This window comes from Peromyscus leucopus, chromosome X, assembly GCF_004664715.2.
Source record: "Peromyscus leucopus breed LL Stock chromosome X, UCI_PerLeu_2.1, whole genome shotgun sequence".
NCBI lineage: Eukaryota > Metazoa > Chordata > Mammalia > Rodentia > Cricetidae > Peromyscus > Peromyscus leucopus.
Genome location: NC_051083.1, coordinates 43,411,521 through 43,435,313, shown reverse-complemented (window position 1 = coordinate 43,435,313; position 23,793 = coordinate 43,411,521). Strand labels below are relative to the sequence as shown.

The 23,793-nt window shown below is 37.3% G+C and overlaps 1 pseudogene; it reads left to right on the top strand.

Moving 5' to 3' along the window:
* Window positions 1-13,304: 13,304 nt before the first annotated feature.
* On the top strand, window positions 13,305-13,621 carry LOC114701662 (annotated as a pseudogene).
* Window positions 13,622-23,793: the final 10,172 nt, after the last annotated feature.

Here is a 23,793-nt window from a genome sequence, read left to right as displayed (position 1 = left end):
TTATGAATAGAGCAACAATAACCATGATTCAGAAATTGTCTCTATAATAGGATGAAGCTTACTTTGGTATATGTCTAATGACTATATTGGTATAGCTTGATCGTGAGGTGAATTGATTCCGATCTTCCTGTGGAAGTGCCTCATTGATATACACAGGGTCTGTACAAAATTACATTCCCACTAGCAATGGATAAGTGTTCCCTTTACTCCACATCCTAACCAGTATGACTTGTCATTTGTTTTTTGATCATAGCCATTCTGACAGGTATAAGATGAAATCTCAAAGTACTTTTAATCTGCATTTCCCTGATGGATAAAGAAGTTGAACATTTCTTTCTTTAAGTGCTACTCATTCCTTTGTGTTTCTACTTTTGAGAATTCTCTGTTGAAATCTGTACCCCACTTTTTAAATGGATTGTGTGTTTCCTAGATGTCCAGTTTTTTTTTAGTTCTTTACATATTTTGATATTACTTATCTATCATATGTACACTTGGTAAAATCTCTTTCCGGACTTCCCTTCTGGACCAGAGGTGAGTATCCGGGACCAACCCGGACCCCATCCCTGGGCACCAGACACTCAGGGAAGACCTGCCCAACTTGGCCCCAGGTTCTGGCCACCAGGCATGTCCCCTTCTAGCCCCACCAGGAGGGATCCCCTTTTCCAAGCCCCCCTACCAGTCCCTGCAACATCCATGGCCTGCTCCCACGCCCACCTGCCTGAGACCCCAGCCACTTCCTGAGATATAGAGACTGGCCCTCAGCTCCCATCCTGCCCCCGACTTCCCTTCTGGACCAGAGGTGAGTATCCGGGGCCAAACCAGATCCCATCCCTGGGCACTAGCCACTCTGAGAAGACCTGCCCAACTTGGCCCCAGGTTCTGGCCACCGGGAAGGTCCCCTTCTAGCCCCACCAGGAGGGATCCCCTTCTCCAAGCCCCCCCAGCAGCCCCTGTAATCTCTACGCCCTGCCCGCACGCCCATCTGCCCGAGTCCCCAGACACCTCCTGAGACTTAGAGACCAGCCCCCAGCTCCCATCCTGCTCCTGACTTCCCTTCTGGACCAGAGACTTCCGGTCCAGATAAGAGCTTCCATCCTGCCCCAGAGTTCCCATTTGGACAAGAGAACTCCCATCTGGACAAGAGACAGAGACTTCCTGAATCTGTCAGCTCTTTCTGAACCAAGTACACTGATAAGACCAAGAAGGAACCACAAGGAGATGGGCAGATGTCAAGGCAGAAGTACATACAACAAAATGAAGAACAATACAGCATCACCAGAGCCTAGCCCACCTCCAACATCTAGATCTGAACATCAAAAATTGGAAGAAGCAAAAGAAAGTAGCCTTATGAGTAACATCATGAAGAAGGAAGAGGCTTGTGTAGAGGAAAAGACAAGAAAATTAGAAGAACGCTGTAAACAACTAGAGGAAAGGGCAAACAAATTAGAAGAAAACAATAAAGTCCTAGAAGAAAACAATAAAGTCCTGGAAGAAAACAATACAGTACTGGAAGAAAACAATAAAGCACTGAAAGAAAATCTTGAAAAAGCAATGAAACAAATAAAGGAAACAGTCCAAGACCTGAAAAGGGAAATTGAAAAAATAAAGAGACAGAAACAGAGGGAATGGGGGAAATAGAAAACCTGAGGAAAAGATTGGGAACTTCAGATGCAAGTATAACCAACAGAATGCAAGAGATGGAAGAGAGGATCTCTGGCATTGAAGATACAGTAGAAGAAATAGTTTTATCAGTCGAAGGAAACACTAAAACCAACAAAGTCATGAAACAAAATGTCCAAGAAATTTGGGACACCATGAAAAGACCAAACCTACGAATTATAGGGATAGAAGAAGGTGAAGAATACCAACTCAAAGGCACAGAAAACATATTCAACAAAATTATAGAAGAAAACTTTCCCAAGTTAAAGAAGGAAATGCCTATGAAGATACAAGAAGTCTATAGAACACTAAACAGACTAGACCCCCCAAAAAAGTCCCCTCGACACATAATAATTAAACAACTAAATGTACAGAGTAAAGAAAGAATATTAAGAGCAGCAAAGGAAAAAGGCCAAGTGACCTATAAAGGCAAACCCATCAGAATAACACCCGATTTCTCAATGGAGACTTTGAAAGCCAGAAGGACCTGAAAAGATGTAATGCAGACACTAAGAGACCATGGTGGTCAGCCCAGACTAATATACACAGCAAAACTTTCAATCATCATAGACAGAAGGAACAAGACATTCGAAGACAAAGCCAGATTTAAACAATACCTATCCACAAACCCAGCCCTACAGAAAGCACTAGAAGGAAAATTCCAACCGAAGGAAGTCAGATACACACACAAAAACACAGGCAATAGATAAAGACACAGCAGTAAACCCCAAAGAAGAGAAGTACACACACACTACCACCAAAAATAACAGGGATGAACAATCACTGGTAATTAATATCCCTTAATATCAACGGACATAATTCACCTATAAAAAGACATAGGCTTACAGAATGGATACGAAAGGAGGACCCATCTTTCTGCTGCATACAAAAAACACATCTCAAATTCAAGGACAGACACCAGCTAAGAATAAAAGGCTGGGAAAAGACTTTCCAATCAAATGGCAATCTTACCAAAAGCAATCTACAGATTCAATGCAATCCCCATCAAAATACCAACACAATTCTTCACAGACCTGGAAAGAATAATACTCAACTTCATATGGAAAAACAAAAAACCCAGGATAGCCAAAAGAATCCTGTACAATAAAACAACCTCTGGAGGCATCACAATCCCTGCCTTCAAGCGCTACTATAGAGCTACAGTAAAAAAACAGCTTGGTATTGGCATAAAAACCGACATGTGGACCAATGGAATCAAATTGAAGACCCTGACATTAACCCAACACCTATGAACATATAATTTTTGACAAAGAAGCCAAAAGTGTACAATGGAAAAAAGAAAGCATCTTCAACAAATGGTGCTGGCATAACTGGATATCAACGTGTAGAAGGTTGCAAATAGAACCATGTCTGTCACCATGCACAAAACTTAAGTCCAAGTGGATCAAGGACCTCAACATAAATCCAGCTACTCTGAACCTGCTAGAAGAGAAAGCAGGAAGTAGTCTTGAACGCATTGGCATAGGAGATCACTTCCTAAATATAACACCAGTAGCACAGACACTGAGACAACAATCAATCAATGGGACCTCTTAAAACTGAGAAGCTTTTGTAGAGCAAAGGATACAGTCAACAAGGCAAAGCAACCGCCTACAGAATGGCAAGATATCTTCACCAAGCCCACATCTGACAGAGGACTGATATCCAGAATATATAAGGAACTCAAGAAATTAGACATCAAAACGACCAACAGTCCAGTGGAGAAATGGGCTTTAGAACTAAACAGAGAATTCTCAACAGAGGAAACTCAAATGGCTGAAAGACAGTTAAGGGATTGCCCAACATCCCTAATCATAAGGGAAATGCAAATCAAAACAACTCTGAGATACCACCTTACGCCTGTCAGAATGGCTAAGATCAAAAACACTGAAGACACTATATGCAGGAGAGGATGTGGAACTAGGGGAACTCTCCTCCACTGCTGGTGGGAATGCAAGCTTGTACAACCACTTTGGAAATCAATATGGCGCTTTCTTAGAAAATTGGGAATCAGCCAGGCGTTGGTGGCGCACGCCTTTAATCCCAGCACTCGGGAGGCAGAGCCAGGCGGATCTCTGTGAGTTTGAGGCCAGCCTGGGCTACCAAGTGAGCTCCAGGAAAGGCGCAAAGCTACACAGAGAAACCCTGTCTCGAAAAACCAAAAAAAAAAAAAAAAAAAAAAGAAAATTGGGAATCAATCTCCCCCAAGATCCAGCTAAGCTATACCACTCCTGGGCATATACCAACGAAATGCTCAATCATAACACAAGAGCACTTACTCAGCTATGTTCATATCAGCATTGTTTTTAATAGTCAAAACCTGGAAACAACCTAGATGCCCTTCAACTGAAGAATGGATAAATATATTGTGGCACATATACAAAATGGAATACTACTCATCAGAGAAAAACAATGACATCATGAGGTTTGCAGGCAAATGGATGGATCTAGAAAAAAACATCCTGAGTGAGGTAACCCAGACTCAGAAAGACAAATATGGTATGTACTCACTCATAGGAAGATGCAAGATGTGGAACAAGGATGACTGGACTGCTACTCACATCACCAGTGAGGCTACCTGGAAAACAGGACCCCAAGAAAGACACGGAGAAATGGATGAGATCTACATGAACAACCTGGACATGAGTGGTAGCAATGAAGGGTGAGGTTCGAGGGAAAGAGAGCAGGAGATCCTAGCTGGATCAAGAAAAGAGAGGGAGAACGAGGAATAGGAGACCATGGTAAATGAAGACCACATGAGAAAAGGAAGAAACAGAGAGCTGGGGAGGCCCACAGAAATCCACAAAGATACCCCCACAAAGGACTGCTGGCAATGGTCTAGAGACAGCTGGGACTGACCTTCTCTGGTGATGGGATGGCCAAACACACTAATAATTGTGCCATAAACCCCATCCAAGGACTGAGGAATCTGGATGCCAACATCCACGGCTAGGCCCCGGGTGTAGCGCTGGGAATCTAATTAGTGAGAAGGAGGAGGGTTTATATGAGCGAGAATTGTTGAGGCCAAGGTTGGATGGAGCACAGGGACAAATGGCCAAATGAATGGAAACACATGAACTATGAACCAAAGGCTGGGGGGCCCCCAACTGGATCAGACCCTTGAATAGGTGAGACAGTCGATTGGCTTGATCTGTTTGGGAGGCATGTAGGCAGTGGTACCGGGTCTTGGGCTCGTTGCATGAATTGGCTGTTTGAAGCCTGGGACTTGTGCAGGGACGCTTGGCTCAATCTGGGAGGAGGGGACTGGACCTGCTTGGACTGAGTCTATTTGGTTGATCCTAGTCCTCGGAGGAGACCTTGATCTGGAGGAGGAAGGAATGGGGTGTGTGCTGGGGGGAGGGGGAGGGGGCAGGAGGGGAGAATAAATTTGTTTTAATAAAAAAAGAAAAAATAATCTCTTTCCATTCTGTAACCTGCCACTTTATCCAAATAATTGTATCCTTTGACATAGAGAAGCTTTTCTGTTTCATGAGGTCCCATTTATTAATAGTTGATCTTAGTGCCTATGCTAATGGTATTCTGTTCAGAAAGTTGTCTCCTGTGCCAATGCATTTAATAATTTCTCTTATTAAGGATGTTTTTTTCAGACAGGGGTTTTCTGTGTAGCCCTTACTGTCTGTTCACTCTGTAGACCAGGCTGGCCTCAAACTCAGAGATCTGACTCTCTCTGCCTCCAGAGTGCGGGAATGAAAGTCATGTGCCACCACCACCAGGCTTTCTCTTCTAATAAATTCCACGCATCTGGGATGAAAGTCATGTGCCACCACCAACAAACTACTTTTTCTTCTAACAAGTTCCATTCATCTGAGTTTAGGTAGAGGTCTTGACCATTTGGTGTTGAGTTTTGTGGAGGATGATGAGTATTTATTGATTTGTTTTCTTCTCAGTGCAGCCATCCAGTTTGGCAAGCACCAGTTGTTGAAGATGTTCTTTCATGAGTGTGTATTTTTAGTGTCTTTATCAAAAATCACATGTCTGTTAACATGTGGACTTATATCTACATCTTTAATTTGATTCAACTGATCAGTGTATCTGTTTTATACAAATGTCATGTTATACTCATTACTATAGCTTTGTAGTACAGTTTAAGATTGGGGATCGTCATAACTCATCCAGTTATTTTATTATTTGGGATTGTTTTTTAGCTATCATTGAATTTTTGTGTTCCTATACGAAGCTGAGGATTGGTCTTTCAAATTTTGTGAAGAATTGTGTGGCATTTTGATGGGGATTGCACTGAATCTATATATTGCTTTTGATAGGGTGGCCATTTTTACTGGATTTATCCTGGGATCTGTGCAAATGGGAGACATTTTCATCTTGTGATATTTTCTTCAACTAATTTCTTCAATGTTTTAAAGTTTTTATTATGCAAGTCTTTTCTTTGCTTGGTTATGGCTAGTCCAAGGTATTATACAATATTTGAGGCTATTATTAAAGGGGATTTGTTTCCTTGATTTCTTTTTCAGACTGTCATTAATGTATAGGATGTCTACTGATTTTTGGTTATTAATTTTTGTCCTGCTACTTTGCTGAAAGTGTTTATTGGTTGTAGTAGATTACTGGTGAAATGTTTATGGTCACTTATATATAAAATCATATCCTCTGCAATTAAAGATACTTTGACTTTTTCCTTTCCTGTTTTTATTCACATGATCTACATTAGTAGTTTTACTGTTCTAGCAAGAAAATGAATAGAAGTGAAACAGTCATAGGAAATTATGTTGGTACAGCCCAGAAAGACAAGCTCTATAATGAGGCTTCTAGCTTCAAACCTTTTGTATTCCATATTAACTTGGAGTACAAGTAGAAAATAGACAAGCAGAAAGAGAAATTTGCAGAATTTATTTATGGGAGGAGAAAGAGTAGAACACAGATAAAATGAAAATAGTGTGACTTTACACTGGTGGCAGAAAGGTGTAAGCAGGGAGTGTATGGGGAAATCAAGAGATAAAAGGGAGAAAAACAATTTAAATAGACAAATAACCCCTAAGGAAATAGAAACAGTTATTAAAAGTCTCCAAACCAATAAAAAGTCCAAGACCAGATGGTTTCAGCACAGAATTCTACCACATTTTCAACGAAGAGATAATACAAATATTCTTCAAATTCTTCCACATAATAGAAACAGAGGAACATTACCAAACTCCTTTTATGAGGCTACAGTTACTCTGATACCGAAACCACACAAAGATGCAACAAAGAAAGAAAACTACAGACTGATCTCCCTCATGAACATTGATGCAAAAATACTCAATAAAATACTGGCTAACTGAATCCAGGAACACATCAAAAAAATATCAACCATGATCAAGTAGGCTTCATCCCAGGGATGCAAGGATGGTCCAATAAAATGGAAAGATCTCTCATGTTCATGGATAGGTAGGATTAACATGTTCATAGCACCATTATTCATTATATCCAGATCCTGAAAACAATGTGTATGTCCCTCAACCAAATAATGAATAAAAAAATGTGGTATATATACACAATGGAGTACTACTCAGCAGGGAAAAACAATGACATCATGAAATTTGCAGGCAAATAGATGGAACTAGAAAATATCACCCTGAGTGAGGTAAACCAGACTCAGAAGGATAAATATGGTATGTACTCATTCATAAGTGGATACTAGAGGTAAAGCAAAGGATAACCAGACTATAACCTACAGCTCTAGAGAAGCTAGCTAACAAGGAGGACCCAAAGAGGGTCGAATGGATCCCTGGGAAGGGGAAATAGATGAGATTTCTATGAGTAAACTGGAGATAAGGGGTGGTCAAAGGAGGGTTGTGGCAGGGGGGGAGAACATAAGGGAATGTGATGGTCGAGCTGGAACAGATGATGGAATGGGAGAACAATGAAAGACATACCATGATAGAGGGAGACATCATGGGGATAGGGAGAAACCTGGTGCTATGGAAGTTCCCAGGAATCCACAAGGATGACCCCAGCTTAGAATGCTACCAATAGTGGAGGGTGTTCCTGAACTTTCTTACCCCAGGAATAAGATCAGTGAATACCCTGTCATCATAGAGCCTTTCTGCAGTAACTGATGGAAGCAGATGCAGAGATCCACAGCCAAGCACCAAGCCGAGCTCCAGGAGTCCACTCGAAGAGAAAGAAAAGCAAGGGGCATCAAGATTATGATGATGGGGAATCCTACAGAGACAAACAAACCAAACTAGTGGGAACTCATGCAATTTAGACCAACAGCTGTGGAGCCTGCATGTGACTGGGCTAGGCCCTCCGCATAATCGAGACATTTGTGTAGCAAGATCTGCATAAGGGTCTCCTGGCAGTAGGATCAGAATCCATCCCTGGTACATGAGCAGGTCTTTTGGAGCCCACTTCTGTGATGGGACAACTCTCACAGCCTTGAGGCAGAGGGAGGGGCTTGGACCTGCCTCTACTAAATGTACCTCCCTGTGGAAGGCCTTACCTTTTGTAGGAGGGAATAGGGGGTGGATTGGGAGGGGGAGGCTCGAGGGGCAGCAGTAGGGAAGAGGGGGATCTTTGGTGTGTAAAATGAATAAAATTTTATTAATTAAAAGAGAGAGATAAAAGGGAGGGGAGATTACCCCCAAATAATGTGTATATGAAAAAACACACGGAAACCTTCCATCTCACAAGCCAACTTCAAAAATAAGTGGAAGGATAATAAAACACATGTGGAAATAAAGAAGGTTGGAGAGCACCGAGGATTAAAGTATTAAACAGAGATGGCAGGAAGGAATTGTTAAAAAAGGAAGTTAGTAGGTGATTTAACCAAAACTAAGGATGTATGAAGAAACCTTATAGAAACCTGCTAGTTAATAACATAATTTCAAAGTACAACTTCAAAAATAAGAGTTTAGGGGCTGAAGAGATGCCTCATTCATTAAGAACACTGACTACTCTTCCAGAAGATCTGGTTTCCATTTCCAGAACCCACATGGTTGCTATGGATTATGCTCAAGAGAACCAGTAAGCCACAGACCACGTAGCAATAAATTATTATCAGAAATATGTTAATTTAAATGTAAGAGCTAGTTAGTAATAAGCTGGAGCCATAAGCCAAGCATTTATAATTAATATAAGCCTTTGAGTGATTATTTGGAAGTGGCTGTGAAACAGGTGAGACAGAGAAACTCCGTTTATACATGGCAACACAGTTACTCCAGTTCCAGGCTCATGTATACAAATATGCATACACCAGGAACACACACATACATATAAAATTAAATGAACAAAAAATGTAAAATGAACTATTCCCTTAAAATTTGTTAAGGAAAAAATACAATTTTTCTCTTATATTTTATTTATAATGCCCCTTATTAAATCCAATCCTTTCAACGCCTCTTAATTCATTCTCTTTTTCTCTCTTGCTCCTCCTATCTGCACTTTACCTCCTTTTTAAAACATGGTGAAGCTCTGGTGAAGAGTTACAAATCTAAGAATAACTTATGGACAGCACAAACTAGACTTACTAGGTTCAAAGAAATCAAAGAGGACACAACATTGAGCAGATACAGAAGAGGGTGTGGATTAAAATAAATTGTGTGAAATTCTGAAAGAACTGTACTGTTTTTCTTTTTAAAAAAGCATGCTTTCCAATATAACATTTGTTTTGTTCTCTCTTTGCTTTTAGTTCAGCCTAGTAGGGAAAAGTGTACACTTTGAAAATTTGTTTTCAGATATTGATGATAATTTTAGCCTAAATTTAATATCAGTTGGATTTTGGCAGCATCCTTTTTCTTTCTCCAGCATTTGGGAACCCCAAATACAAAATTTTGCATTCAATGTTTCCAGTATATGTTTCTGCCACTGGGTGGTGCTCATAGTACATGTTAGATGTACTGTTTGTGTGCCCTACTAACACCCGGAGTCTACCTGGTAACCATATGAAATTTATGTGCATTTATTTGTTTGTTTCATTTTTTTCTAAAGTGACTGATAAGGATGAGGAACTGTTAATTTGCATCACATTATAGCTGTTTTTAATGTTAGCTATGATGCTTGAGAAGCAGTTCATTCTGTGATTTTGAAGAGTCAATGGCTCTCACATTCCACAAGCCATACAGACACAGCTAGAGTGATAGTTTTATTTGATCATTAACCTAGGGACAGGATGCTAACAATTAACAGATTTGAAAAGCTCAAGTTTCCTGGAGGGTCATCGATGCATCAATGTAGCCTGGAGAGCATTTCTGTGTTTCATGTTTAAATTTCAGAATTTTAAATAATTAAATGTTAGGGGTAGAATCTTTGAAAACATTTTTGTGAATGATATAGCCTATGCAGCTGTGATCACATAATGCCTGGGGTACCTATCATATGCCTCCATAAGAGTGAGCCTTTCAAGAGTCAATTACAGATAGGGCCAGGCCCAGGATCCTACCTCTCCATGAAGAATCACTAATTGCTATTGAATTATGGGGAGATACACTCATCATCATCATCATAATGTACCTCCTGAGGAGCCCTCCACCCTCCAGTGGATAATTCCAAACTCATAGCCATGCAAACAACCCTGGTTAGACTCAGTGGACCTCAAAAAAAAAAAAAAAAAAAAAGGAATGGATATGGGGAAAGGACTTATAGGGAGGATGGGTTGTAGTAGAGGTAGAAGTAGTATGAAAGCAATTGGTATGTTACAACAATCAGAGTGTACTATATACAAGTATGAAATGTTAAAGAATAAACTTAGTTTAAGTTATTTTAAAAACACAGATCAATGAGGGGTTTGTTAAATAGCTCATTGAGTGATTGTTTTCACGGCATGTATGAGGTTCTTGATTTTTTTTTTCAGGCATCATTAGCAGTAAAGGAAAAAGAAGCAATAAAAAGAGTGAAGATTTTATATTGTCTTCCTTTTAAAATTAAAAATCTTAATATTGACAATTTTGAAGCAATGCTACTGTGCAATATATGGAAAGAATCAGAAACTAGATGATTACAAAATACAATATCATTTTCTACCTGGAAGATATGCCTAAGTTATCTCAGCAGTTTCTAGTCTGACAAGTTTGAATTTAATATCTGAAACTCATGTTATTGTATCTCTTCCTTACTTAACTAATGTATATTCATTTTTATTGAATCTTTTGCATAAGTCAATTATTAAACCTGATATTAGAGATATAAAATCAAGATGTAAGAATATTACTATTTCATTTTTAAATTTGAATTAGCTTTAGAAACCATAACTTGAGTCAAAGAGGTCCTGATTATTCACAAATATATTGAAATCTCATTGTGCCACTGAACAATAATAAAATTCTTTAGCAGTAGAAACTTAATATTCCATTAATATCAATCAGTGCTTAAATTTTATCTATGTAAAGTCTGATTGACATTTTTCTTTTATATTCTAGTTAGCATACAACATTATTCATTTCAGTAGGGCATTTTATACATGTTTACAGTTTTAATTCCAAAGTAGTTGAAATTTTTTTGAAAAAGAATAAACCATTCTTTAAACAGTATTACAATTGTCTTACTTTTAAATTTCGATGAGTTTTGTTTTGAAATTTCAAAACAGAACCTCAGGAAAAATTAGTGCACAGAATTTATGTTTACAGAGCAAATTTTAATAGTGTATTTGTAAATTTTACTCTTTTCATTCTATGTGAATTTTCATCCAAAAAACAATTATTGAAAACTACAAATATAAATAGATTCTTCAGTGTCTTCAAAAGACTCATATCCACTGAGAATATTAGAATGTAGCCTTATTTGATTATATGATATCTGTAGTTGTATTTGAAGGCCTCAAAACGAATTCATTTTGGATTTGAAGTAGGTAGTACATTAGTAGCTGGTATCATTATAAGAGAAAAAGCAAAGGAAAATTGGATACATGTTTGCAGACACAGAGAATAATGTGAAAATTGTGAGAAGACAATGTCTAGAGATTGGAGTCATGCTGCCACAACACTTTTCAAAAAACCAGAGGAATGTAAGAAAGGTGCCTGCAACAATTGGTGGGAGCTTTGAGAAGGAAGAAACTTTACCAGTACTTTGATTCTGGATGGCTGGTATCTTGAATTGTGAGAAATAAGTTACTCTTACTTTAGTCTGTAAAACTAATGATAATGTATTATGGCAGTTCTAGGAAATCTACACACATATTAGGAACAGTTTTACTGCTAATTCATTTTAAAAATTCAGTTCCAAAACTTAGTTTATGATTCTTACAAATTTCTACTAAATCCTCACCCTCACCACAGGCAAAACAAAGGTAGCTATACGTAAAGAGTAGTTCATATCACAAGGTCCCTTGTCCTTTCTTCCACTGTTGCTGATATTTTGTGATTGTGAGGCTTAAGATACCACCCGACCAATACTATTCAATAGCAGCTCATAAGTGGTCTGCTAGAAATCTTTCAGGACTGAAACAAGAGCCAAGATTTAGAGAATGGACTGGCAGAGATTGGGGAGAATATACTCAAGCAATTTCTAAAAGGTGGAATAGGCAAAGTGTGTGGGAAGGAACTGACAAAACAGGGAGAATTCCTAGTCAGTTCTATGTCAAGAGTAGCGGATAAAAGAAAAACAACTACTGTGAAAGGATATTTTGTTTTGTTTTTACTTTAAAGCAAGAATCAATCTTGATCAAATCAAAAAGTTGCATTATTGACATAAGTAACCTCTGTAGATCCCTCCGTTAAATGATATGCAGAACTTGCAATTTGTGAAACACTGAACAGTGGACCTAGTGGGTGGAAGCTAGGCCATGAAAGAGTGCTGGGAGGGGATATTGAGATCTTGTTCTTTTCCTGTCTCTATCTTTACCTCCATCCACAGAAGAAACAATTTCCTCTACCATAAATTCACAACATTAGGAACTATTTTGCCTCAAACGATATAACAAAAAAGCCAACTGACCACAGACTGAAATCAAAGCATACTTTTCAAGCTCCTTATAAGATAATTCTCCAAAGTATTTTGTGAAACATGAAGCCAACATAGAAGAAGGGTATAAATGATACATGTTGACTTTATTAATCAGTGTTTGAAAACAGTCTCCTAAAATTAAAAAAAAAATCACCTTCTATACAAAATTAGATAAAAGAAGGTTGGCTGTGGTTTATAAAATTATCATTGGATTATATGGAAAAACATGTGTTTTAAGTATGATATTTTCTACATTTTTATATTGCAAATATATATAAAGCTTAAAATGTATATAATACTGTAGCTGGAAAGTTTCTCTCTGGGTCCTGCCAAGCCCCGGCAGTCCTGCAGCTCACTTATAAAGTAAACACACAGACACTTATATTATTTAAACTGTTTGGCCTAATGGTTCAAGATTCTTGCTATCTAGTTCTTCTATCTTAATTAACCCATTTCTATTGTCTATACCTTGCCACGTGGCTCATGACTTACGGGTACTTTACATTCTGCTCCTCATCTGCCTTAGCCCTCCACTTCCCAGCATTCTCCACCCTCTTTGTCCCGCATATACTTTTTGCCTGGATACTGGCCAATCAGCGTTTTATTGATCAATCAACCATCCACAGCATAATACAATGTGCTGCCACATTGATTTTTTTTCATATAGAAATAACAGTTTTGTAGTGAGTGGGACGTCCACCTGCGGGTCATAGTGATCAAGGTGTTGGTCACCAGGGAGCGAAATAAAAATGGGTGATGTTGAGAAAGGCAAGAAGATTTTTTTCAGAAGTGTGTCCAGTGCCACACTGTGGAAAAGGGAGGCAAGCATAAGACTGGAACAAATCTCCATGGTCTGTTTGGGAGGAAGACTGGTCAGGTGACTGGATTCTTGTACACAGATGCCAACAAGAACAAAGTCATCACCTGGGGAGAGGACACCCTGATGGAGTATTTGCAGAATCCCAAAGAGTACATCCCTGGAACAAAAATAATCTTCACTGGAATTAAGAAGAAGGGAGAAAGGGCAGGCCTAATAGTTTATCTTGAAAAGGCTACTAATGAGTAATTCCACTGCCTTATTTATTACAAAACAAATGTCTCATGGCTTTTAATGTGTACTGTAATTTAATTCATACATCAAAATTCAGATCATGAATGGCTAACAATGTTTTTGTTAGGACAGTCCTGATTTAAGTAAAAATGACTTATAGTAAAGTAGATATGATCTTTTTAAAAAATAACAATTGCAGTCACTATCACAGCTCTCACTTTCTCAAGATTGGATTGGACTTACTAATGTTATACTTTCTACAAAGATGGGGTATCACCTCAAAACTGTTGAATAGTTTTATATTTAAAATTATATAACTGGGAATATGGATATGTTTAAACACTGGGAAAATTCTATCAATCTCTCAGAAACAAGAAGACTCACCTGTGCTTCAGTTTGTATTCACTAGCCTGTTACAGGCAATGGAACGCCAGGAAGCAACTGTTTATTCTTGACGTGATGATGTCATTTTAATTAGAATTCCCTGTGAAAGGATGCTGCCTTTCACCATTGAAAGGCACTTACTGTGATCTATGTATAATATCAAATAAAGAGTATTTAGCACTTCAAAAAAAAGAGAAAGAAATAACAGTTTACTTAAGTTTTCTTTCCCTAGTATTGGCCTGTCATCCTCCCTCTCAACTGTATTTCTACTCTGACCATAATTTTATCATCTACTTTCAATGCACATTTTTGTAATTAACTCTGTAATTTAAACCTTAAGAACCCCACCTGTCTCTTTTACATCACTACAGTGAAATTCTTGAGGAAAACTAACTTCATACAGCTTTATTTACAGTTTTGGGGACTGAAAGTTAAAGACAGAATAGTTTCACTATAGTGATCCCCAGTGAGGGTCTCACATTTGGAACAAGTATGGGAGAAGGTATTTCTCATATCTTGAGACAAAAAGCCAAACCGAGCCTCATGGGTCAGACTCAGTCTTCTAAACTAACGCACATGAAAAAGAACTTAGAGGTCCCATAAGAGCAACCTTAATTGCTTCAGAAAGCCTCACTCTCTGTTAACATGAGGACATTCCATTAGGCCTACCTGCTAAGGTTCTGTACCTTATACATACACTGGAAGCCTGGATATCAAGTGTCAGACAGAGGCTAGATATCAAGTCTCAATTTTGTAGAACAAAGGAAATGGAAAACATTAAAAGAGGGGGATGTGGGGCAGGCAATGGAGCATAGGTGATGGGGGATAAGAACATAATGGAATGGGATGGTTGATCTTGAACTAGGATGGAGTGGGAGAACAATAAAAGAGATACCATGATAGAGGGGAGACATCATGGGGATAGAGAGAAACCAGGTGCTAGGGAAATTCCACAAGGAAGAGCCCAGTTTGGACTACTAACAATAGTGGAGAGGGTGCCTAAGCTGGCTCACCCCAGTAATTAGATCAGTGAATACACTGTCATCATAGAGCCTTCATCCAGTAACTGATGGAAGCAGATGCAGACATCCACAGCCAAGTACCACGCTGAGCTCCAGGAGTCCAGTCAAAGAGAGGGAAGAGGGATTCTATGAGCAAGGGGCATCAAGATCATTATGGGGAAACCTACAGAGACAACCAAACCAAACTAGTGGGAACTCATGAAATTTAGACCAATACCTGTAGAAGCACCATAGGACTGGACTAGCCTTCTGCATAAGCAAGACAGTTCTGTAGCTTGATCTGCTTAAGGGTCTCCCTGGCAATAGGATCAGGATCCATCCCTGGTGCATGAGCTGGGCTTTTACAGACCACTACCTATAGTGGGACACCTCTCACCGCCTTTAGGGAGGGGGAGGGGCTTGGACCAACATCTATTGAATGTACTTGGTTCTGCTGACTGCCCATGGGAGGCCTTACCTTCTTATGGGAGGGGAAGAGAGGGATTGAGGAGGGAAGGCAAAAGGGGTGGGAGGAGGGAAGAGGGGGGTCTGTGATTGGTATGTAAAATGAATAAAGATTTTCCTGGGTGGTGGTGGTGCATGCTTTAATCCTAGCACTTGGGAGGCAGAGGCAGGTGGATCTCTGTCAGTTCGAGGCCAGCCTGGTCTATAGAGCGTGTAGTGGGTAGCCATTCCAGCTTTGACCTGGAATCTCCAACCCCCATTGAGGCTTCAGTAACAGATATGCCTACAAGGCAGGGCTGAGAGAGGATGCTGAAGACCCAGGTTCCAGATGCATGCACGTTCTCTTGGTCCCTGGACCCTGGACGCTGGAGGTAGACCAAACAGAGTTCTCCAGAGAACACCACTGCTCTGAGCCATGCCTTTCCCAGACTCTGTAAAATATCCATTTACTTCTAAGTTACCCCACAAAATAAACCTCCCTTTTAACTATGTGGAGTGGCCATAATAAAGTGTCTCAAAAAATGAGGAAAAGAAGAAATGGAATGGATAGGTATAAGATATTATGGTAGATTATTGTATATACTAGTAAACAAATTTAGTAAAATAGCAACCTTAGATAATTTGCACTGTAATTTGCACTGTTATGGATCCTTATATGTTGATACAAATGTAAACTATTTTTATATTCCTGTTTAAGATAATTTGTATATTGATACAAATACAGAACTATATTTGTTATAATGTAAATATATTTCTACCATTATTTGAAATGTTTGTATATTTATATCTGTCATACTGTATGTATGTTCTACTTCTGTTTAGGATATTCTGTAGATTGATATATATTTAAGATTATTGTCATGTTGTGTATCGCACTACATTCCTACCTCTGTTATAAATATCTTGTGTATTGTCACAATTTTGAAGTCATCGTCCTTTACCATACATTTGCTTATAGACTATTTACCTTGTTTACATGAAGCTTTAGTTTAGGTTATTTCAGTCGATAAGACTTATAGATTTATAGTCACCTATGCTTGTCATCTCTATAGTTATGTTAGTTAAGTTATCCAGATTTACAGATACATAGGTCAGATGGACAGGTAATCTTCAAACACTTCATAGACCTAGAGAATATGGCATTTAAATAATTTAAAATTCTGTTGATGTGAGACACAATTGCTCCTGGCAGCACCAATTTGATCCCGAGAGAATATTGGGCTTCTAAGACATTTCCAGTTGGAAGTTTGTCTTCTTGGCACAAAATGGCCTATTCGGCAAAGAACTGCCCTTGCCTCAACTGCTGACAATATGAGTGCTATCCTTCTAGACAAGTGGGACACAAGGAAAAGTGACTTCTGAACTCTGGAAAGACAGGGTAAAATGGTCTTTCAGAATTCCTGCTTCTGAAAATGGTCTGTCAGATACTCTAGGCCTGTAGCCAATTTGAATGCACCAACAATGCTGAGAAACATTAGGTGACTGTCCAGGCTGCCAACTGTCTCTGTCCGCTCATGTAAGATACCTGAAAGGTGCTTATATCCATCTTCCATTTCTCAGGTACCATTATATTCCTTCTCATGTCTTTGATGGTATTAAAGACTAGCAGTTATAGTTACACTTAGTATATATATATATATATATATATATATATATATATATATATATATATAATCTTAGAACATATTAAGTATTAGATTCAGTTCTTTAGGATAGGACACCTTTTAAAATGATCTTTGTAACAAGCCTTTTACCTACACTCTAGACTTCTCTGGATTTTAGTATGTGTTTCTTGCTTAATATTGTTTACATTGGTTGTAGTTCCATCTTATCTAGGTTATTAACAATCTTTTCCCCTGGACAATATTTGATAACCTTTCCTTGTATATAGTCTTGTATTAGGTTAGAACCTTCTTATTTAGACAAAAGGGGGAGATGCAGTGGGTAGCCTTCCAACCTTGTTCTGGAAGTTCCAACCCCCATTGAGGTTTCAGTAACTGTCACGCCTACAAGACAGGGCCAAGAGAGGACCCTGAAGACCCGAGATCTGGATGTGCTGTTGCTCTTGGTTCCTGGATCCTGTATGCTGGAGGTAGACCAAGCAGAGTTCTCCAGAGAACACCGCCGGACTCCTCTATGTCTTTTCCAGACCCTGTGACCTACCTATCCCTTCATTTGTAAGTTAGGCAACTAAATAAACCTCCCTTTTAATTACGTGGAGTGGCCTTAATAATTTCAGTGATAAGAGTGAGTTTCAGGACAGGCTCCAAAGCTACACAGAAAAACTCTGTCTCTACAAAACCAAAAAAAAAAAAAAATAATAATTCTTAATAAAAAAAGAGATATCCTTGTTTTGTCTTTGTTTCTTGTACTTCAAATATATTCCTTCTCAAATACAAAGTTTTATATTAAATTTGAAAGACAAATCTTTCAGTAGATTGTATTTATATATACACTGAGTAAAACTTCTTAGTTACAATACAAGTTTCATAGTATAAAGTACCTTTTCAGCATGGCCATGCATTAGGTTACTTATATGTTCCTAAGAAATAGAGAGTATATTACCAATATTAATTTGCGTTTACTTCTATTATATAACATTTTACTCACTATGCATTCCTACATGCTGTATTCAGTTTTTTTTTGGTATATAGTAACATCATATCTATGTTTTCAAGTGTACACATTTCCCTGATTATCTACTTAATTTCTAAAAAACTCAAATAGTATATTACTCTAATGATATCATGTTTCTCTTTGATAAAACCATAAGATACTCCATATTGAACAAATTTAGATATGCATTTTCTTCTACATATCCCCAACTAAATCATTTATTAAAAAGAACCCCTCCAGGGGTGTTTATTACTAACCCAGTATATTCTCCTCATTATCAAGGCTAAGATAATGAAATTTTGTGACATAATCATTCCACATATAATTATAATAAATCTGAAAGAGAGAAGAAATGGAAGCTTTTATTTATTCTGATAGGTTACATGATAAATTGAATATAACTGCTTGAGAAATTCATGGCAAATTAATTTTAGGGTTATAGATCGTATACTCTATGTCAATAGCTTCAAAACAGGTTTAAAATTATTTGGCATTAATTTCTATACATGAAAACAACATGTCCAAAGTGAAAATTAATGATTGATACATCTTTTATTCTGAATAGATATTGGAAATGCATGATAAAATTATGTCCTTGTATCAACCAGCTACTTTTTAAGTTCTCTAAAATATATATTAATTTCTATTTGTGGATTTAGAAAGATATATGAGGAAGTTTTTTTTAAGTATATTCTCTAGGAAATGTCTAGAGAGACAGCAAAGGTGGATGAGAAAAGTCTAGTCCCCTTATAAGCACAGGAGGGAGCTAAGAGGTTTGTTTTTGCTTCATCATTGTTTTAGTAACAAACAGGCTACAGTAACATTAGGGCTTACTAGTTTAGGAAATAGTGAGGACTCGCCTCATTTTTCAGACTATGATATGGATTATTTCATGAATAATTACATTTTGAAATTGTTGAATATATTTTTTCTTTTTTCAGAACTCTATTTTACATTCTTGGCATTAGATTTTTTCTGACTGTTCTGTATCCCTGCATTCATTTTGATTTCACAAGCATAGTGCCATTTGATAGAATGAAAGTAGACAATTTTCTGTGTATTGAGTGCTTCAAGGACATTCTTCCATTTTGTGTGGTAGTTTTTTTTTTTACTTTCTAGTACTTCTATTTCCTGTGTTTTAGATTAAATTATACAAATTAATGCATTATAACATCTGCAATTCTGACATAAAAATTAACTCTTAACATTATCTAACATCCTAAAATATGAATAGAACAATAGGATAAATAAAATATATTTATATTTTATGTGAAAATAAAAGTAACTGCCATTTTAAATGAAATTATCATATCTGGTCTGTGTAATAACATAAACACATATTTTATGCATTTCATTTAGTACCCATCCTACTTAATAATATTTTATTTAATCACCACAAACATGTCACCAAAAATTTACTTGAAGTTTATAGATAAGGAAACTGAGACATAAATATATCAAAATATGTAAATGAGTAAGCTTTGATTACAGTTTGAATATGCCTTACTAAATTCAAAGCAATAATTTTCTGATACTCAATGTCTATGTAAGTGTGTGGCCTTGTCTACTTCATATAGGAGCATGTTAGAAATATAGCTAATAAATTCCCCCCACATAACAGCATCATAATCACCATTTTAACAATCACCTGTGGTTGTTTGAGAATGTCCCCTATAGGCTCATATATTTGAAAGATTGGCCTATAGTTAGTAGAAATATTGACAAAAATCATGAGGTGTGGCCTTGGGAGTTATATTGCTGTGAGTGGGCTTGGAGGTTTAAAAAGCACAAGCCATTCCCAGTGAGCTTTTTCTTTCTTAAACTCTTGCTTGATCAGTTGCAAAGTCTAAGCTTCTGCCCCAGTGCAAAGCCTGCCTGCCTGTTGCCATTCTTTCTGCCATGAAGGGCACAGATTCCAACCCTATAGAACCATGGGCCTCAAATTAAATATTTGCTTTAATAAGTTGCTTTGCATTATTCAAAATAGCCAGAACCTGGAAACAACCTAGATGCCCATCAACTGAAGGGGAATCCTGTTGAAAAGAGGCAGAAAGGATTGTATGAACCAAATAGTTCAAGGTCATCACAAGGGAACACACAGAAACAACTAATCTTGGCTCATAGGAACTCACAGAGTCTGGACCAACAGCTAGGGAACCTCCATGGGACTGATCTAGGACCTCTCTATATGTGTGATATTTGTGTAGCTTTCTCTATTTATGGAACTGCTAGCAATAGGAGCAGGGCTTGAACCTAAAGCTTTGGCTTGCTTTTAGGAAAATATTCCTCATACTGAGTTGCCTTGCTCAGCCTTAATGCAAGCGGAGGTGCTTAGTCTTACCACAACTTGATATGCCATGCTTTGTTAACACCTATGGGAGACCTGCTCCTTTCTGAACATAAGCAGAGAAGGAGTGGATGGGGGAAGATAAAGAAGAGGTGGTGGGAGGGAATTGGAGGAGAGGAAGGAGGGGAAACTTTGGTTGGGATGTAAAATAAATGAGTAAATTTAATTAATAAAAATATGTTGTTTTGGTCATGGTGATTGTCATGGCAATAGGAAAGTAATAAGACAACCCCCCCAAGTGATTTTTAAGCACATTAAATGTAAAATACACTTCAACATAGGCTTACAATACATGTTCCCATAAAGAACTCAACAGTATTTAGGAATCATTTCTTATCCATAATAACACACACACACACACACACAACACACACACACACACACACACACAATGTGTGGCACCCCCCCAAAGATACCGAAACTTTGTTCAGAGATCAAACCTTTATGTGTATACAGTTTTCTCTCTGATCCATATATTCAGAGTAGACATTTTTTTCCTGGATATTTTTATTCTTAGTTGGTTGAATCCACAAATATAGAACACACAATCATGAAGGATTAATAGTGTTTATCATATATGTATATAGCTCAGCACAAAATTTAGAAATTAAACACAGTTTAAGAGTTCAATAACAGATTAAAATCAAGAAATTATGTTATATTGCAATAAATGTTAAAATTAATGTTGTCTTTATTGTGTTGTATTCATACTTCTTGTGGTGATATGAGATGATATATGCTTCCTATATAATTATTAAAAAATAAGTGACAGGCATCATTCTGTAGCAATAACCTAGTACAAATGATGTATTTGAACACTATCATTCTGATATAACTAAGTAAGAGAAATGTGACTAGCAACTAGGTAGTCTATGCAATATACATGTATACTGAGTAAATGAGAGATTCATGTTGTAACTAAGGCAGAGAATGAGAGCCTGGGATTTCAACCAAGTTCTCAGTGCAGCATACAATTTAAATTTTAGGAGCTGTTGATTTCAGGAATGTTCTATTTAATATTTTCAAGCCACATTTGAGCATGAATAACTGAAAATTTGGAAAGTAAAGCTACTGATAACAGGAAAGTAAAGTGACTGGTAATGAGGAAAGGGACTAATGTATGCATTATTCAATTTAATATTGATCCAAACTTCCTTAAACCAAACTTGAGTTGGAGTCTTCTGTGTTCTTTTTCTGACTGCTATTTACCTTGTACATGAACATTGCCATCTTTATTTCAATTTGAGCAAGAGTACTACTGGGTCTGTTTTAAGAAATATATATCACTTATCCTTGACAGCTTATCAAATGCCTCACCTCTTTGTCCTTGTGTCTGACCAGCTTTCATATTAATCACTTCTCTCCTACCTTCTGTACCTTTCCAGCTTGGCCTTTCAATAATACTATCTAGTTAATTTGCCAAAATGCCAGAAGGACTCTTGTTGTATTGTTTGTTATTAGTCGGATATTATTGGCACTTTTTTGGCTATACATTTCTACACATCCATGTATTATGCATCACATCCTATTAATAAAATCTGCTTTATTATCTTTAACAAATATCATGAGTTTCCCTTAAAAATGCTGCCCAAATGTATGATTTCTAAAACCATCACAGTATATTATATAACAACTTTTTTCAAAATTAATTACAATTGAAAACATCAGAATATACATGAAAGATGTCTCCATTATTCATCAATGCAAAATAATCATGAAATTCTTGTGCATACAACATACTGTGAATTACTACAAAACTGATAATAGGATCCCATGATTCCTAACTATTGGCCCTACTGGGAGAGGTGGCACACACCTTTAATCCCAGCACTTAGGTGTCAGAGACAAGTAGATCTCAGTGAGTTTGAGGCTAGTCTGGGCTGTGTAGTGAGATACTGTCTCAAACAAAACAAAAACCCTACATCCATTCACCTCTTTGTTCTTCAGCTTTAAATTTTCACTTATCCTTATAATAGGAATCCTCTGAATAAAATGTTTACTAAAAACCCTTTTCTATTAAAAAAAATAATAGTGGATAAAATAAGATTATTCCAGTCTTCTCTCCCTTTTACATCCCTCACTAGTTTCTTTTCCTTCTATATTTCATTTTCTTTGAATTTAGAAATCATTCTACTTCTTGCTTAAGAAAATATACTTTATTATATTCCTCCAATGTCACAGAATCTCTCATTCATCTCTCAGAGGAGTGATTGAGAAAATGAAAGCTCATGGACTTTGAGACATATTCAACTCACATAAGAGAGAGCTAACAGTGTTCACCTGCTTATAATAATTAATGTGGTACTTCCAATACCCAAGAGAGAGGTTGGTTATAATAGCAAGTTCTCTGACAGATACACTGTATTTTTTAAATTAATAGATTCAAGAAAAGGATTTCTCCAATGACCTTAAAAAATTCTTATTGGAAATAAGAAGCCAAGGAAAGCAAAATTGAGTGATACTATACTTTTAGACAAGTTCTTATCTTTTTATTATGATTAGCTTGAAATGTCTGTGTCTTTTTATGGTTTCTTGTTTTATAAATGCATAGACTACTTACCAACAAAATTATTTCTGAGTGGAATTTATTAATAAAAAAGGCAATAAATTTACTTGGTTAAGCTGACATGGGATCATGAAAACTTTTAAGAAATTTTTGAGTCTGTAAAGAGAGAAAAGTGCAAGTTCAGTGGCTTATATTTCTCAGCATATTTTACTTCTCTGTATATTTATTTTATTTTTATTTAAATATAATTTTTAAAGTGTATAGCTTGGTGATAGAGCACTTGCCTAGCATGTGTTAGGACCTGGTTTCATCTCCTAGTACTGCAAAAAAAATATTTTAGGGGACAGAACTTAGGGTTCAGATCCTTAATCCCAGCACTTAGGAGGTAGAGGCAGGTAAGTTTGAGTTCTACAACTCAAGTTTCAGGGCTACAAGGGGAAACTGTCTTAAAATAAATAAATAAAGATGAGTAGTATATTTATTTTAAGGTTAATAAAAGAACAGTCTATGGACAAAATAAATCAACAACTTTCCTTCTAGAGAAAAAATCATTTTCTAATCCATAGTGTCAGCATTATAGCTCAGATGGAAAGGTATCCTGGGACCTGGGAGCCAACAAATATCACACAGTCAAAAAGCACAAACAACCACACACACAAGAGATGTATTGGGAGGGAAAACAAAAACAAAAACAGCATGGCTGCTTCTGCTCGGGCAAGAAACATCAGCAAACTGATCAGGATACAGGGCTTATATAGAACTTCTTGGGAGGAGGGTAGAACTGTTCAGGGTAAAGCTTTCCAGGGTAGAGATTCATAATATTTCACATTCAGAGACTGGGATTTTTATTCTGTAGGGTTGGGGCAAG